This window comes from Vipera berus (assembly GCF_964194415.1).
Source record: "Vipera berus genome assembly, chromosome: Z".
Taxonomy (NCBI): domain Eukaryota; kingdom Metazoa; phylum Chordata; class Lepidosauria; order Squamata; family Viperidae; genus Vipera; species Vipera berus.
In genome coordinates, this window is record NC_138205.1 from 65668356 (window position 1) to 65684003 (window position 15648).

Below are 15648 nucleotides of genomic sequence, written 5' to 3' on the forward strand. Positions count from 1 at the left end.
ACCACCCCCTGGATCCAGGTAGGCCCTATAGACCATGATTCCGGGCCCAAACCTTTTCACCAATGTGCAATTCTCTTGTGGTGTCTGGTTGCTCCTGTTGAGCTGACATTCTGTCTGGGTGTAGTCTGTCCAACTTAGTAATGAGCCGCCGTCCCCAACGCAACTCAGCAGGGTTCTTGCCCGTAGCTGTACATGGAGTGGTATGTTGTGCCAAAAGAAACTGAGCTAACTGGTGATGCCAATCTCCACTGATGATGCACCTCAATGCGTCCTTGGTTGTCCTCACCATTTGTTCTGCCAAACCATTAGTCGACTGGTGGAAAGGCGCTGATGTGACGTGTCTAATCGAGTTGGCTCTGGTAAATGCCTGGAAATCAGCAGATGTGAATTGTGGACCATTATCAGAGACCAAGACATCAGGCAACCCATGAGTGGCAAATAGTCCCCACAGCACTTGAATTGTCTTTGCAGTGGTCATCCTAGAGACTGGGACTACTTCTAGCCATCTAGAAGGCCCAGCGTAATCGATGTGTATCCTAGACCATGGGGTGTGAGTTGCTTCCCATTTGTGAATGGGAGCCTGTGGCTGTTCTGACCTTGACCTCTGGCACGTGTAGCACCCCACTACCTGCTCCTCTATGGCTTTGTCAAGACCAGGCCACCATTAGTAGCTCCTAGCTAATGCCTTTGTCCTTACAATGCCAGGATGCCCCTCGTGTAACGATTGTAAGACCCTTTCCCTCAATTTCTCTGGAATAATAACTCTACTACCCCACAGCAAACATCCTTTATGAGAAGACAACTCATGTCTCCTCATAAAATATGCCTGGAATTCCGGCCCTGGGCTCTTGTCCTGCCACCCAGATGCTACCCATGAGCTGACCCTGCTCAGTACCTTGTCTGCTGTGGTGCCAGCAGCAATATCCTTCACCTCTAGAGGACAATCTGAAAGATGTTGGATGAGTAGGATCTGCTCCGCCGGTGCTGGATCTGGGTCATTGCTCATCATTGGCAGCCTGCTTAATGCATCTGCATGGCCCATGTCCTTTCCCGGTTTATGGACTAGTTTGCAAGCATAAGCGGATAGGAAAATGGACCACCTCAGCATTCTTGGGGAAACAATTTGTAGTGTTTGTTTGTCAGTTGTGAACAACCCCAACAATGGTTTGTGATCAGTAAAAATGGTGAACTCCCTGCCATACAGGTAATCATGGATTTTTTTTTACTCCTGACACAATTGCCAGAGCTTCCTTGTCAATTTGTGCATAATTCCTTTCTGCTTTGGACAGAGTTTGGGAGTAATATGCAATAGGCCTTTGCTCCCCATTTTCCTCTATATGACTTAATACAGCGCCCACCCCATAAGGGGATGCATCACACACGATGCAGATAGGCTTATTTTCTATAAAATGTGTGATGGTAGAATCACTAGATAACAGTTTTTTAAGATTTGTAAAACTTTGTTCATGGACCTTGGTCCAGATCCATGGAGTTTTCTTATCTAACAGCCTGTATAAAAGTTCTGCAATTGCTGCTTTGTGGGGTAAAAATGCGTGATAGAGATTAAGTAACCCCAGAAAAGCTTGCAATTCAGCCTCATTTGTTGGGGTTGGAGCCAACTTAATTGCTTTCACGTTAGAGTCAGTGGGGTGAATACCCTTGGCATCAATCCTGAACCCTAAGAACTCAGTGGATGCCACACCAATGCTGCACTTACTTTTATAAGTTTAAGCCCAGCAGAGCTAAATCTGCTTAAAACAGCTTAAAGCCTGTCAGCCAAGATCTCCTCAGATTCCCCAGCGATGAGGACATCATCAAAATAGGGACATACTCCAGGAATGCCCTTCAGAGTCCTCTCCATCACTTCCTGAAAAATCCCAGGAGCTACTGAGATACCAAACTGTAACCGGTTAACTCGGAAAGCTCCTCTATGTGTCACTATTGTTTGAGCGTCAGCTGCTTCCTTATTCACTGACAGCTGCTGATACACTTGTGCCAAATCAAGTTTTGCAAAGAGCGTGCCACTTTGGACAGCGGCGAGGACTTGCTGGACCGATGGAACCAGGTAAGCGTGCGAATTTAAGGGTCAGTTTACCGTAGCCTTACAATCAGCACATATTCTATTTTCTCCATTTGCCTTTAACAGAGTCACAATTGGAGTTTCCCAGTCTCCCCCATCCACCGGTTCTAACACTACCTGTTCCACCAGTTTGTCCAGTTCACTCTCAATCTTATGTTTGAGGGCGAATGGGACTCTTCAGGGCTTGATACGAACCAGTGGGACGTTCGGGTTTAGTTTAAATTTAATGGGAGGGCCTGTGTACTTCCCCAGCCTGTCATCGAATACATCTGCAAATTCATTGCAAACGGATTCAAGACATTTGTGCTGGATGCTATTCACTCCCCCCAACCAAATGCTCAGGGCATCAAACCAATCCAGCCCTACTAAACTAGTTCTCTGCCCATCGGTCACCAAAATATCTAAGGGACCCTGGCAGTCCTTAAACCCCACAGACACAGTGGCCTTTCCCCTGATTTTAATAGGGGTGTGCTGGAAATCTGACAGCTGTAAACTCGTGGGCTTCAAAGGGACCCTTTGCCTGCTCTGATCACAAATTCTTTTAAATGTTTCATAGGAGATTATTGAGACTGGAGAGCTGGAGTCCAGCTCCATCGTGCAAGGTACCCCTTGCAGATGGACCTGTATTGTTATTTTTGCTTTGAGCAGCTGATGGACTTCCATGTGAGACATGGTCCGTCTGCTCTTTCCAGGGACTGAGGGATCGTGCCGGGGTTTGTGCCGAGGGAGAACAGTACCTTCAAGCTCCTTCAAGTACCTTCAAGCCATAGCTTGTAATTCATTCAGGCTGTCTCTGCTCCGATTCTGGCAGACAGCTGCAATGTGCCCCGTCTTGCCACAGGAATGACACTTTACAGATCTGAACCAGCAGGTCGCACGCAGATGGTTTCCTCCACAGCTGGCACATTTCTGGTTGTATATGTTGGCTCCCCTCGGTTCCTTGCAGCCACAGCTGCACGCTGTGCTCTTTGTGGCTGATGATTGTCTCTGCTGGCCCCCATCATTGTCCCACCACAGTGGATGCTTTCCAGGTCTGTGCTGTACCACATCTACCTCTGCCTCTCCATCCAGGTCACCGCTTCCACCGCTCGAAGCACACTCGTGATGTATGGTCGCTCCTGAGCTGCTGCTATTGCAGTGTGTGTGTTTGTCAGAGTCATTGGCTGCCTCGTAAGCCATCACCTCATCTAAAACCTCCTGCAGATTCATCAGTGGCTTTGTGAGGATCCTTTGTCGGCATTGCTGGTCTCTCAGTCTAAACACCACTTGATCCCTGATCCTGTCTTCCAGATCAGGAAATTTACACTGGCAGGCAGCCTGTCTCAGCGCTGAGACAAATTGTGAGGTCAGCTCACCGAGATGATGGCTGCACTGGATGAATTTATGCCACCAATAGATTGGAGCTCTCGCTGCCATGAAATACTCCTCCAGCTTCTTTTTAAAATCAGCATAAGAGACGTTTTCAACAGGCGTCGGCGAGCACAGACCAACAGCCACATCATACACATCCTGACTGCTTAAACACAGAAGCATCGCTGCTTTCATTTTATCTTCTGTGATCTTGTTGATCATCATGAATCCTTCGACTCATCCCAGATGCACTCCCCATCACTCTGGCTCGTCGATGTTGAAACGAAATTCGCTGGTCACTCCAAATTTAGCCATGTTGCACCGGTCCTAGAATACTGCTTCGTTAGGAAGGTCTCAGCATTTTGTTTCTGCCTTTCCCACTTCAGCGTGACTTCAGCTCTGATTGAAACAGCATCCCACCTTCGTTGCCACTGTTAGATCATGGGCTCAGGACCACATGGCTAAGATGGATGATGCAGGACAACAGGGTTCAGCATAACTTCCTTTATTGATGTAGCACAGACTTGGCAAACAAAGGGGCAACTTCCCCTCTTATATACCTAGCCAGGTATACTTGTCTGGATTTCCTGCCAAAGACTACCCTGCCAATCCTGACAGGGCACCCTGCCACCTGGTGGTGTCAGTGGCTATCTCTTTGAACATCTCCTATATACATATATACATAACATCATCAGTAGACTCCACACACATAGATACATAAGGCCACAATATGAGGAAAAGCACTCATATATTAGATATAACATGAATACATAAGTATAGGTAATCCCTGAGTTCACTTAGTGCAGGGGTCAGCAACCTGAAACAGTGAAAGAGCCATTCGGAACCAGTTCCCTCACAAAAGGAAAAACTGGGAGCTGCAAAAAATGTGTGCGCATGCACGTACATGCGCACATGCGCAGAACAGGGTTTGACTGAAGAGTGGAGCCAAGGCGAGATATGCACCTACCCTGCATATTTCAATTGATTGGTTGAACTTTTTTAGTCCCACTTTTTTTTTTTTGGACTGCATATGGCAGAGGACTGGGAGCCGCAGGAGATGGCTGAAAGAGCCGCATGCGGCTCCGGAGCCGCGGGTTGCAGACCTGTGACTTGGTGTCTGTTTAAAGTTATTGTAGTGTATGCTCTCAAAGCATACACAGAATGTCAGCACAGCAGGGGGCTGGACAGCTCCAGGCTATAACCGCTTTTGGTGGGAAAGCCTGAATAGAGCAAGCCGTTGACAGCCCCGGGGCATGGTCAGCTCTGGTGGGAAGCCAGGGTTTAAATCCATTGGCCACCCAGCTCAAACGTCCGTATCTCTGTGCGACCACATGACATTGCACTGGAGACGAGGATGGGATCCTGCACCGGACAACGCTATCCATGGACGGAATCCTATTGGCAGCCCCGGATCAAGATGCAGGACGACCGAGACGGCAGAATGGCACAACTGGGTCAGTATCCCCTTTTCAATAGCAACCGCCCAGAGGAGTGGGAAGTGTTTGTGGGGCAGCTAGAGTGCTACCTAAGGGTGAACGGGGTGAAAGATGACCGGCAGAGAGTGGCGGCGCTACTCTGCAGCTGCGGCATGGAAACGTACCAGCTGGCGGTCAGTCTCTGCTCACCTGACGACATCCACACCGTCGGGTACAATGAGTTGCTAGCGAAGCTGACCAAGCACTTCAAGCCCGAGACGTCCGAGATCGCGTGGCGGTATCATTTCGAGAAATGGGACCAGCAGCCGGGTGAGTCTGCCAAGCAATACATGGCTGCCCTAAGGCAGGCAGCTCGTCTCTGTAACTTTGAAAACTAAGAGATCCGGCTGCGGGATCGGATCGTCTGTGGGTTGCGGGATCGGAAGCTGTGAGAGAAAATTTCCGCGAAGCAGAAGTTAACCCTGAGGGATGTCCAAGAGGAATTCCTAGCCTGGGATGCGGCCGAGGAGTCCGACGCAAGAGAGGGCGGATCCATCCACCAGTTGAGCGGTTGCAGCGACGCAGAAGGGGCAGAATCAGAAGTGGACGCCATACACCGACAACAGCGACCCGTCACCTCCAACCGAGACAACGTGAGGGAGCCAAGACCAGCCGCGGTGGACCCGAGGTGCCAGGAGTGCAGGTGCAGAGCGAACGGTCCCCGGTCTACCCAACTCCACGGCTACAGCGTGAATTGGCCCCAGTCTACCCAGCATTGCGGTTGCGGCCCCCGGTCAACCCAGCATGGTGGCTGCAGACAACCCCGGTCTACCCAGTGCTCCGGCTGTGGCATGAACAGCTCCTGGTCTACCTGTTGTGCCAGCTGCGGAGTACAGCATCCCCGGTCTACCTGCCGTTTCAAGTCAGCCAAGTGTCGGGCATGCGGGAAAACCGGGCACATCGCGGCAGTCTGCAGGGGCAAGCAACGGGATGGCCTGCACAAAGTGTAAGCGGAGTGCCAGTTCGCTACAGGTACCGGGGAGCGGGTGCAGAGACTGATGGTCAGCCACACGGAGGGACGGCCGGACGTTTGTTTAACAGGGGGCCCTGCGGCACTAACCCCGAATATAAAATTGAGGGTGAAGCTGCAAGGGGTCCCCTGCACGATGGAACTGGACTCAGGGTCAGCCGTGTCTATCATCTCCACCAGAACGTTTAAAGAGATTTGCAAGTGGAGCAGCCAATGGGTTCCCTTGAGGCCATCCAGACTGACCCTCTCGGACTTTCAAAATTCACCCATTAATGTCCGGGGGGAGGCGTTGGTGTTGGTTCAGTACAAAGGGTTCGCGGGCAAATTTAGTGTACTGGTCATTGAAGGGCAGCAGACCAGCCTCATGGGGTTAGGGTGGTTCAATGCACTGGGCATTGGAATCACGGGAATTCACCAGACGCGGAGCTGCCTCTCACTTGAAGGTATCTGCAAGGACTTTGCAGACGTGTTTGACGAGCAGCTAGGGAGATACACCGGTTCCCCAATTTCATTTAAATTAAACCCCCAGGTTCAGCCCATCAGGATGAAGGCTAGGAGAGTCCCATTTGCGCTAAAACACAAGATAGAGCGGGAATTGGATAAGCTGGTAGACCAAGGGGTGTTAATGCCAGTCGATGGAGCAGAATGGGAAACCCCCATCGTAACGCCGCTAAAGGCAAATGGCGAGATTAGAATTTGTGCTGACTATAAGGGGACCATTAACTGAGCTTTGAGTGCCCATTCATACCCGGTCCCTGCGGTAAGCAGCATCCTGGCGTCCCTGCAAGGCGGGGTGGTGTTCGCAAAACTGGAACTTGCCCAAGCTTACCAGCAGCTGCCGGTAGGCCCAGAGGCTGCTAAAGCACAAACAATAGTCACACACAAAGGGGCATTCTGGGTAGACCGGTTGCAGTTCGGGGTCAGCGTAGCTCCTGGAATCTTCCAGGAGGTGATGGAAAGGACCCTCAAGGGAATACCAGGGGTTTGCCCATACTTCGCCAACGTCCTAATTGCAGCCAGCTCCAAGGACATTTTAGCAACCCAATTGAAAGCAGTGCTAGAGAGGTTCAGGGATGCAGGGCTAAACTCAAAAGGGAAAAATTCAAGATCGGGGTAACTGAAACAGAGTTCCTGGGGTTCAGGATTGATGCTCAAGGCATCCACCCATCTGCATCCAAAGTCAGGGCAATCAAAGAAGCCCCGACTCCCAAAAACAAGTCTGAGTTGCAGGCATTCCTGGGTCTCCTCAATTTTTATCACGCATTCCTGCCACACAAAGCAACAATTGCAGAACCACTACACAGGTTGCTTGACAAGCAAGCATCCTGGGACTGGACTGACGCACACACAAACACGTTCAAAACACTGAAGGACCTGTTAGCAGGTAATGCTACAGTCACGCACTTCAGGGAAGACCAGCCAATCTGCCTTGCATGCGATGCATCCCCTTATGGGATTGGGGCAGTCCTCAGCCATTTAAGGGAGGATGGAACTCAGGCCCCCATCGCCTACTACTCAAGAACCCTGTCAGCTGCAGAAAGAAATTACGCGCAGATAGACAAGGAGGCACTGGCAGTGGTTGCAGGAGTAAAGAAATTTCATGACTACCTATATGGTAGGGAATTCCCGATATACACTGATCATAAGCCTTTGTTAGGGTTATTCACAACGGAAAAGCAGACACCACAAATTCTATCACCCAGGATGCTACGTTGGTCCATCTTTCTGTCAGCATATTCCCGCAAGCTGGTAAACAGACCAGGCAAAGAGATGGGGCATGCAGATGGCCTCAGCAGACTCCCCCTAAGGGAGACTGAGCCGGACCCCGCACCTGCTACCCAGATATTGGCAATACAGGAGCTGCCAGAATGCCCCCTTAACGCAAAGGACATAGCCTCAGAGACCCCCAAGGACAAGGTTCTAAGCAGGATACATTCGTGGGTGAGCAGTGGGTGGCAGGACAAATCACCAGGGTAAGAGTTCACTGCATACTTTTCCAGAAGGCATGAACTATCAACACACAAGGGGTGCCTGTTGTGGGGAAGTAGAGTCATCATTCCCACAAAGCTTAGAGAAAGTGTCCTCCAGTCACTTCATGAGGGCCACCCAGGAGTGGTAAGAATGAAGGCCCTGGCAAGGAGCTACCTGTGGTGGCCAGGGTTGGACAAGGAGATAGAAGGGTTAGTAGCTGGGTGCTACACGTGCCAGAGGTCACGACCAGAACAGCCACATGCACCAGTTCACAAGTGGGAGGAAACACACACCCCATGGTCCAGGGTACACATAGACTATGGGGGCCCATTCCAAGGACACACATTTCTGGTAGCAGTAGACAGCCATTCTAAATGGCTGGAGGTGGTGCCTGTGGGCAACATGACCTCAGCAGGAACCATTCAAGCATTGAGGGGGATGTTTGCAATGCATGGTCTGCCAGATGTGATCGTGTCAGATAATGGAACACAATTTACCTCCTCGGATTTTCAGATGTTCCTGAGGACCTTGGGGATTAGACACGCCACCTCGGCTCCTTTCCACCCAGCCAGTAATGGGTTGGCAGAGCAATTTGTGCGGACAACAAAGGATGCCCTCAAGCGCATAGTGCAGGGGAATTGGAAGCAAAGACTGGCCACCTTCCTCCTACACCAACATGCAACACCCTGCACTGCTACGGGCAAAAGCCCAGTGGAACTCAGATGGGGCAGACGTCTCATAACAACACTGGATAGGCTTCACCCAGACAGAGTAGCAGCAGACGCTGGGACCCCTAACATCAAAACAATTTTCAACATGGGGGACCCCATCTGGGCTAGGAACTATAGCTCAGGTCACCCATGGGTGCCAGGGGAGATACTAGAGCAAACAGGACCCCTTTCCTACAAGGTAAGGGTGGAGGGGGGACTCCTTTGGAAAAGGCACCTGGACCAGCTGAGGAAAAGGGCTCCAGAAAGGGTTGTTGAGGACACACTGGGGGCTGAGGAGGAAGAGCTTACACAAACACAGACACCCAGGAGGGTTACCAGAGGGGCACAGTGGCAATCCCACCCCAGGCAGGAGACTGACAGGGAAACCAGGCAGTCACCGGAACCCAGCATAACACAAAACTCAGGCACCTCAACACACACACACACACCACAATCCACCACAACAATCACAGCAAGGAAGAGAGTCTAGGAACAGCACCACTTCACCAGGAGAGCCAGTCCCAAGAAGATCAAGCAGGCCGCACAGGGCTCCAAGCTACCTCGCTGACTAAGGAGTAACAAATGTAAATTTTGTGTATAGTGTAAATAAGTGTATATATAGTTATGGGAGACAGAATGACAGAGGTTAATTCCTCACTCTGGGGGAAGGGGTGTAGTGTATGGTCTCAAAGCATACACGGAATGTCAGCACAGCAGGGGGCTGGACAACTCCAGGCTATAACCGCTTTTGGTGGGAAAGCCTGAATAGAGCAAGCTGTTGACAGCCCCAGGGCATGGTCAGCTCTGGCGGGAAGCCAGGGTTTAAATCCATTGGCCACCTGCACTGGCGGGAAGCCCAGGTTTGAATCTATTGGTCGCGATTCACCTGGGCAGGTATAAAGAGATGCCAGGTAACCCCTTTGCCCCAGCTTCATTCCTGATCCAATAAAGAAATACTACCCAGCTCAAGCGTCCGTCTCTCTGTGCGACCACGCGACATTGCAGTTATGCAACAAGCATCCCATAGTATTTACGAGCAACTCCCAAAATTATGAATTTGCAACACCACGGCACTTGTTTGCCCTTATTATCAATTGCAGAGGCTCTGCAACATTGACCCCATTCCACCCCCAACTACTCACAACTGCTTCCCCCTCCCTTCCTGGTGCACCAGACTCACTTATGTTGCAAAGATCTGTCTTCTCTCTACTGCATTGCCACTCAGATGGCTGCCGCTGCCATCAGCAGTTTGAGTGCCCCACCTCCATCCGACCTGAAGAAAGTGGAGGTGTAGCAGTAGAATTGCTCTCAAACAATAAGACCCAGGTGTGCTGCTATTGTTTGAAGGCAATCCTGCTGCTGCGCTTCTGCTTTCTGGAGGCAGCGGAGGCCATTTGAGCAGCCATGATCCCCCTATCCGCAGCCAGCCAGCATCCCCGCCTGACATATTCTCCACCTGGCCAGATGGCACAAGGCCTCACCACTCTTCTCCTCCTCCCCCCCACTAAAGTGATGGCAGGTTCTGCAGGACAACAGAGTCTCATTCTTCCCCTGGTGCAGCAAGTTCTGGGGGGCTGGATGAGGGTGTGAGTGATGTCTCCCCACTCAGTTGAAGGTTTCATTCCTGCCCTCAAACTAAGGTTGGCACATGCGAGTGAGCAGTGCACCCAGCCCATGGACAGCATTGGTTCCTGTGCCCAGCTGACTCTGATTCCACGCTTTGCCTCATAGGCATACAAACAAAGCAAACACTTCCCCCCTGGAGAATGGAAGCTTTCAGGGGCCATAATATCTTTTGCAGATAATTGGTGTTTGAAGTTGCATGAGATCATGGACCCCAGAAACTTCCATTGTCAGTGTGAAAAGCATTTCCAAACCGACTCTCCTCTTCCTCAAAGGGAAAGAAACTGTGGCAGAGAGGAAACAGATCTTTGCAGGTTAAGTGAGTCTGCTGTGGCAGGAAGGGAAGGGAAAGCATGAGGTATCTTAGTGGGGAGACCTTCAGGGCCTGTTCCATCAGCAGACTTGATTTGATTTGTAACTTGAGGGCTACCTGTATTTAAGAAAATGTATACCACACAGATTCTATGGTCACTGCTGCTAAAGGATAGATTTCTAGAGGTCATGCTCTGAAGACTTTTCTTATCTTATTTGAGGTACCATAGTATTAGAATTAGAATTTAGTTATATTGAATTGAAATCCTGACTTTTTATTCCTGGGAGATTTCATAATCTGCATTGGAAAAACATTTCTGGATTTTGCACTTATAATATAACATGGCCTGATAAGTTTCTTTGGGCTTAAAGGTTCATAAGGAGGAGGAAAGAATAAGATTCTGTTTATCAAAATGCTGCTATTTAATTGAAGCATTTCATGAAATTTCACTTTGGAAGGAATTAGGTCTTTAGCAGCATACACATAGACATAGGAAATTTCAGAGTGTGTGAAAGCAAAGCTTGTTTTGCTACAGATTCTCACATGACACAGGCATCTCTAAGCCTTTATAATAACAATGGTTGAAAAATAGGGCAATAGCTTTTAAATTCAAGTTCTAGCACTACATAAACCAAGAAGTGTATTATGTTATCCAGGAGTACTGCACCTGACAATTTTTTTCTTCAGTAAAACATTACATTTCAGAGAAGTGATGTTTTCCCAAGTTCAGTTCTAACTAGTAAACATTTAAAAACTGTCTAATTTCCAAATAATGTATAGCATGCTTAAATTGACTAATTTAACATCACTATTTAAATCTAATTCAAATAAAATTGAACTTTCTTATTTATGGGAAAGATTTATAAAGGACCTCTTTCACAATTTTGGGTTCTTACTCTTTTGTCTAATCCCAGCATTAACATTATACAAATGTTTTTCCTTTAATTTTGATAAGTGAAAAATTGTAAGTTTACATAAATGGTTGATCCAATCTATTTGCAGGTGCTGTACAAAACATCGGCCTTTGATAAGTTAAATAGTGCTTGGGAGAAGGGTTTTTCTCCATTTCCTTATTTCAGGCTTTGAATATGTGTTTGGCTAAGAGGATTGACACAGATGGACCTGTGGTGATGCCTAATCATGTCAGCAATTGCCCAGAGTCTCTGGGAGTCAGGCAGCAATATAAATTTAATAATAAAAATATCTCCTCTATGGATACTACATATCATGGTAGAAGGATTTGTGATATTCTGATGAGATTGAGAGCTACACTGATAGTAGTGTATTCTACCAGAAAAATAACCCATGCCACATATTTCTTTGTGTGTACCCATTTCCATAGTAAGAACACAGAAGAAGAAACCTGTACTGTATTCATCATTACTCAGGTCAACGAAGATCATGTCAAGTCTTAAGAGTTCCTGGACATTTTTTGCAAGTGGGCAATGGGACTCGGGAACTATGGCATGCGTAAAAGCATGCATTGGCTAATTATATACAAGACAGCCAAGAACAAGCACTGATACAAGTTAAAAATGAGAACTTACCAAATATACAAGACATAAAACATGAATATTAAAATAATGTTATAATTTTGTACAGAATGCTGGCAAGTGAAAGCATTGCAAGATAAATTTCTATAAAAGATCAAGAAGCAAGTGAATAAAGAAGTGGCAATGACTTACAACTGGAATGTTATAAAGAGAAAAGTATAGGCTTGATTTTGACTACTCAAGAGAAAGCTATTCAAACTAATGCAATCAAAGTCAGAATTTAAAAAAGTCATCAACTGATTCAAAGTATAAATAGTGCAAAGAAGCAGAAGAAATAGTAGGCATAATTCATAGAAGTAATGCATTAAGCATAAAATATTTCAAAAAATTCAATTTTAAAAACATGCATGTTTATTTTTGAATCATGATTCAGTTTTGGGAAGTAGAAAACAAATTTCCAGTTATGCACATGATTATGCAATTCAATTTTTTTCCAGAAAAAAATTATGTTCAAATTACCAACTTTTTTGTGCCAGTGATAAAAAATGTATTCCAAGAAAACATTAGGGAAAAAATATTATTTCTTAAAAGTACTTGAAAGCATACTTTCTTTCTTTTTAAATGAATAATGTTGATGGACTATTCATATAAATTCTGATTTCCTTATTATGTAAAAATAGATTTAATGTCTAATGTCACTGTAATTTTGGTTCATGCCTCTGTTTCCTTATTGTTCATCATCATCAATATTATTAATTCATTTAACAATGATCGTTTAAAAGATTAGTATACCTAGAGGGACATGGCCTACAGCTTGGATGGCATGCTTTTCTATGGTATGGGAAAAATAAAATACACAGATACTTTCAATATCATTACATAAGAAATGCACTTTTGATAGAGTGGGGAAAAACAAAAGTGAAACTCTATATGAAAATACCTGGATGGCTTTCAACAATGGAAGCATTTGTTCACCCAAACTTAATAGACTATGAGAAAATCGTGACATATAAATACATTTTGAATAATGTAGAAAAATTAAAACTTAGACAAGAACTAGAAGAACAGGGTATTGACCTATCATGGTGGCCATATCTGCAAATTTAAATGAGATATGGAAAAGATCTGGATTTTATAAAGAAGAGACAGAATTTGATAAGATATTGCTGACCTCAGATGAAAAATTGATTAAGAAACTTTATAAATATATGCTAAGTTTAAAGATGGAAGAGGAACAATTTAAAGAAACAATGATAACACAGGGAAAGAATTTTGGACATAACATTGAACTAGAAAATTGGCAAAGCCTTTGGGAAAGAAATTCCAAAATAACAAAAGCAGTAAGGTACAAAGAAAATTTATATAAAATGTTTTATAGATGACATTTAACACTGGTGAGGTTAGCAAAAATGTTTAAAAATATATCAAGCAATTTTTGGAAATTAAACAAAAAACAGGCACATTACCATCTAGACTGGGATGCCTTACGTACGGTCACTCATGCGCTCGTGACCTCTCATCTGGACTACTGCAACGCTCTCTACATGGGGCTACCCTTGAAGACCACTCGGAGGCTCCAACTGGTACAGAATGCAGCCGCGAGAGTTGTGTTGGGAGTTTCCCGACACACCCATGTTACACCTCTGCTCCGCGAGCTGCATTGGCTTCCAGTTGTCTTCCGGGTGAGATTCAAGGTGTTGGTAATGACCTACAAAGCCCTACATGGCATGGGTCCGGAATACCTTGGGGAGCACCTGCGGCCGGCATCAACTTCCCTCCACCCAGTACGCTCCCACAGAGAGGGCCTCCTCAGGGTGCCACCGGTCAAAGAATGTCGACTGGTGGCCCCCAGGGGGAGGGCGTTCTCTGTGGGTGCGCCGGATTTATGGAACCATCTTTCGGTCGAGCTCCGGATGGCGCCTGACCTCCGCTCCTTCTGGCGCGATCTCAAAACCTACCTTTTTGAACAAGCTGGCCTGGCCTGATGGGATGGGGTTGGATTTTATAAATTTGTTTTAACTTTTTAATGTGTACTAACTTATTCATGGGCACTGTTGGTTAATCACTTTTAATTTTTGTATCTTGTTTTTTAATATGTATTGCCCTGTTCACCGCCCTGAGTCCTTCGGGAGAAGGGCGGTATACAGATTGAATTAATTAATTAATTAATTAATTAATTAATAATCTTTGGTGGACATGCTCTAAAGCTAAAAGATTCTGGTTAAGAATACATACATGGTTAGAGAAAATGATTAAAAAACATATAGATTTTAAGCCAAAATTATTTTGTTAGGCATAATTGTAGGAAATTATGAGAAAGAGTGTATATATTTAATTTTACATATATTAACTGCAGCAAGAATTGTATTCATTCAATATTGGAAAAATGAAGATTTATCAATGGAGGAAGTTTTAATTAAAAAAAAATCTTAGAGGACTTCCGGTTTGTCAATGTGGTCACCATGGACATCTGGAAGGCAACCTCTGTCTTCCGCGTACAGTTTCACTTTGCTGGGCGACACTAGAAAGGGTCAAAAGTCACCCTGTAGGGGCGACCAGCAAGGAGGGGATCCCCACTGGATCGCAGGAGGGCAGTAGCCCTTCTACTTGATCCAAGGCAGCCCTCCAAACTGGCAGATGAAAGACCAGCCATAGCAATATGGCTCGTCACTAGGTTGCAGACAGCCGAAATCACACTTACCACCAGGCAATTTTAAAGCAGTGCAGAAGACGCTGGGTGAGATCTACCTCTCTTAAATCCTAACTACTTTTTTACTAACTTTTTTACTGTTTAAAGTACTTTCCCCCCTGTGGAGAGGGAAGGGAGATTTTATCCCTCCATCTAGAAACAGTGGTGATTGACTATCCAGAGGAATTTAAAATGTTGAAAGAATAATTTGATTCTAATTGGAATTTTATTTTTTAAAGTTTGTGGACTAAAATATTTTTATTTTTACTGAAGATTGGGGGTTTTACTTATAAAAAAGAAACAAACCTGAAAAGATTATAATAAACTTTGGATTTAAAAGAAAATTTCAAATGGTAGGGGCGACATCTTGTGGCTAAACCTAATACTACAATTTGCTATTGCTTAAAAGAGACTAGGCCAGCAGCCCAGACAATAGGTAAGATTTATGTAGCCTTGAGACACCAGCTGTGAGAAGCCCAGCAGTGTTCCATATTCAGTGACAAAATCTTATTTTATTATTCTCTGATTATAAAGTCTTTAACCTAATACATCACTAAGAGAATATGGATGAAGATAAGGAACAGATTCTTTCTATGCTGAAAGCAATTCATCAAACTGTTCTTACAGCCACTGATGAAATAAGAGGTTATAGAAAAGAACAAGATGCCAGCCCAGATATACAAACTCAAACTTTGATTACAACTAAAAAATCAACTACACAGTCTATAACAGAAAAGGTGAAACAATTAAAGATTATGACACAAGTTTCAACTGATTAACAAATACAGTCAATGGAAAACCCAGAAAAGGGACTCACAATATGGGAAAAGGAAAAGACTTTCTACATAAATCAGAAGAAACCTGAGGATCAAGAAGAAGAACAGATTGAAGAAAAGACAAACAATTCAGGACAACTACATCAAGAAGGAAAAATAGAGAAACAATTTGCTAGTCCTCTCAAAAAATGGCGACCT

General features: G+C 45.7%; 1 protein-coding gene across 1 annotated transcript in view; it reads right to left on the reverse strand.

Annotated features, from left to right (window-relative positions):
• The window catches only part of CNTNAP2 (contactin associated protein 2), a gene marked incomplete at its 5' end in the record, with an annotated part of 1513027 nt that overhangs the window by 562227 nt on the left and 935152 nt on the right, over positions 1 to 15648 (reverse strand). The window lies entirely within an intron of this gene.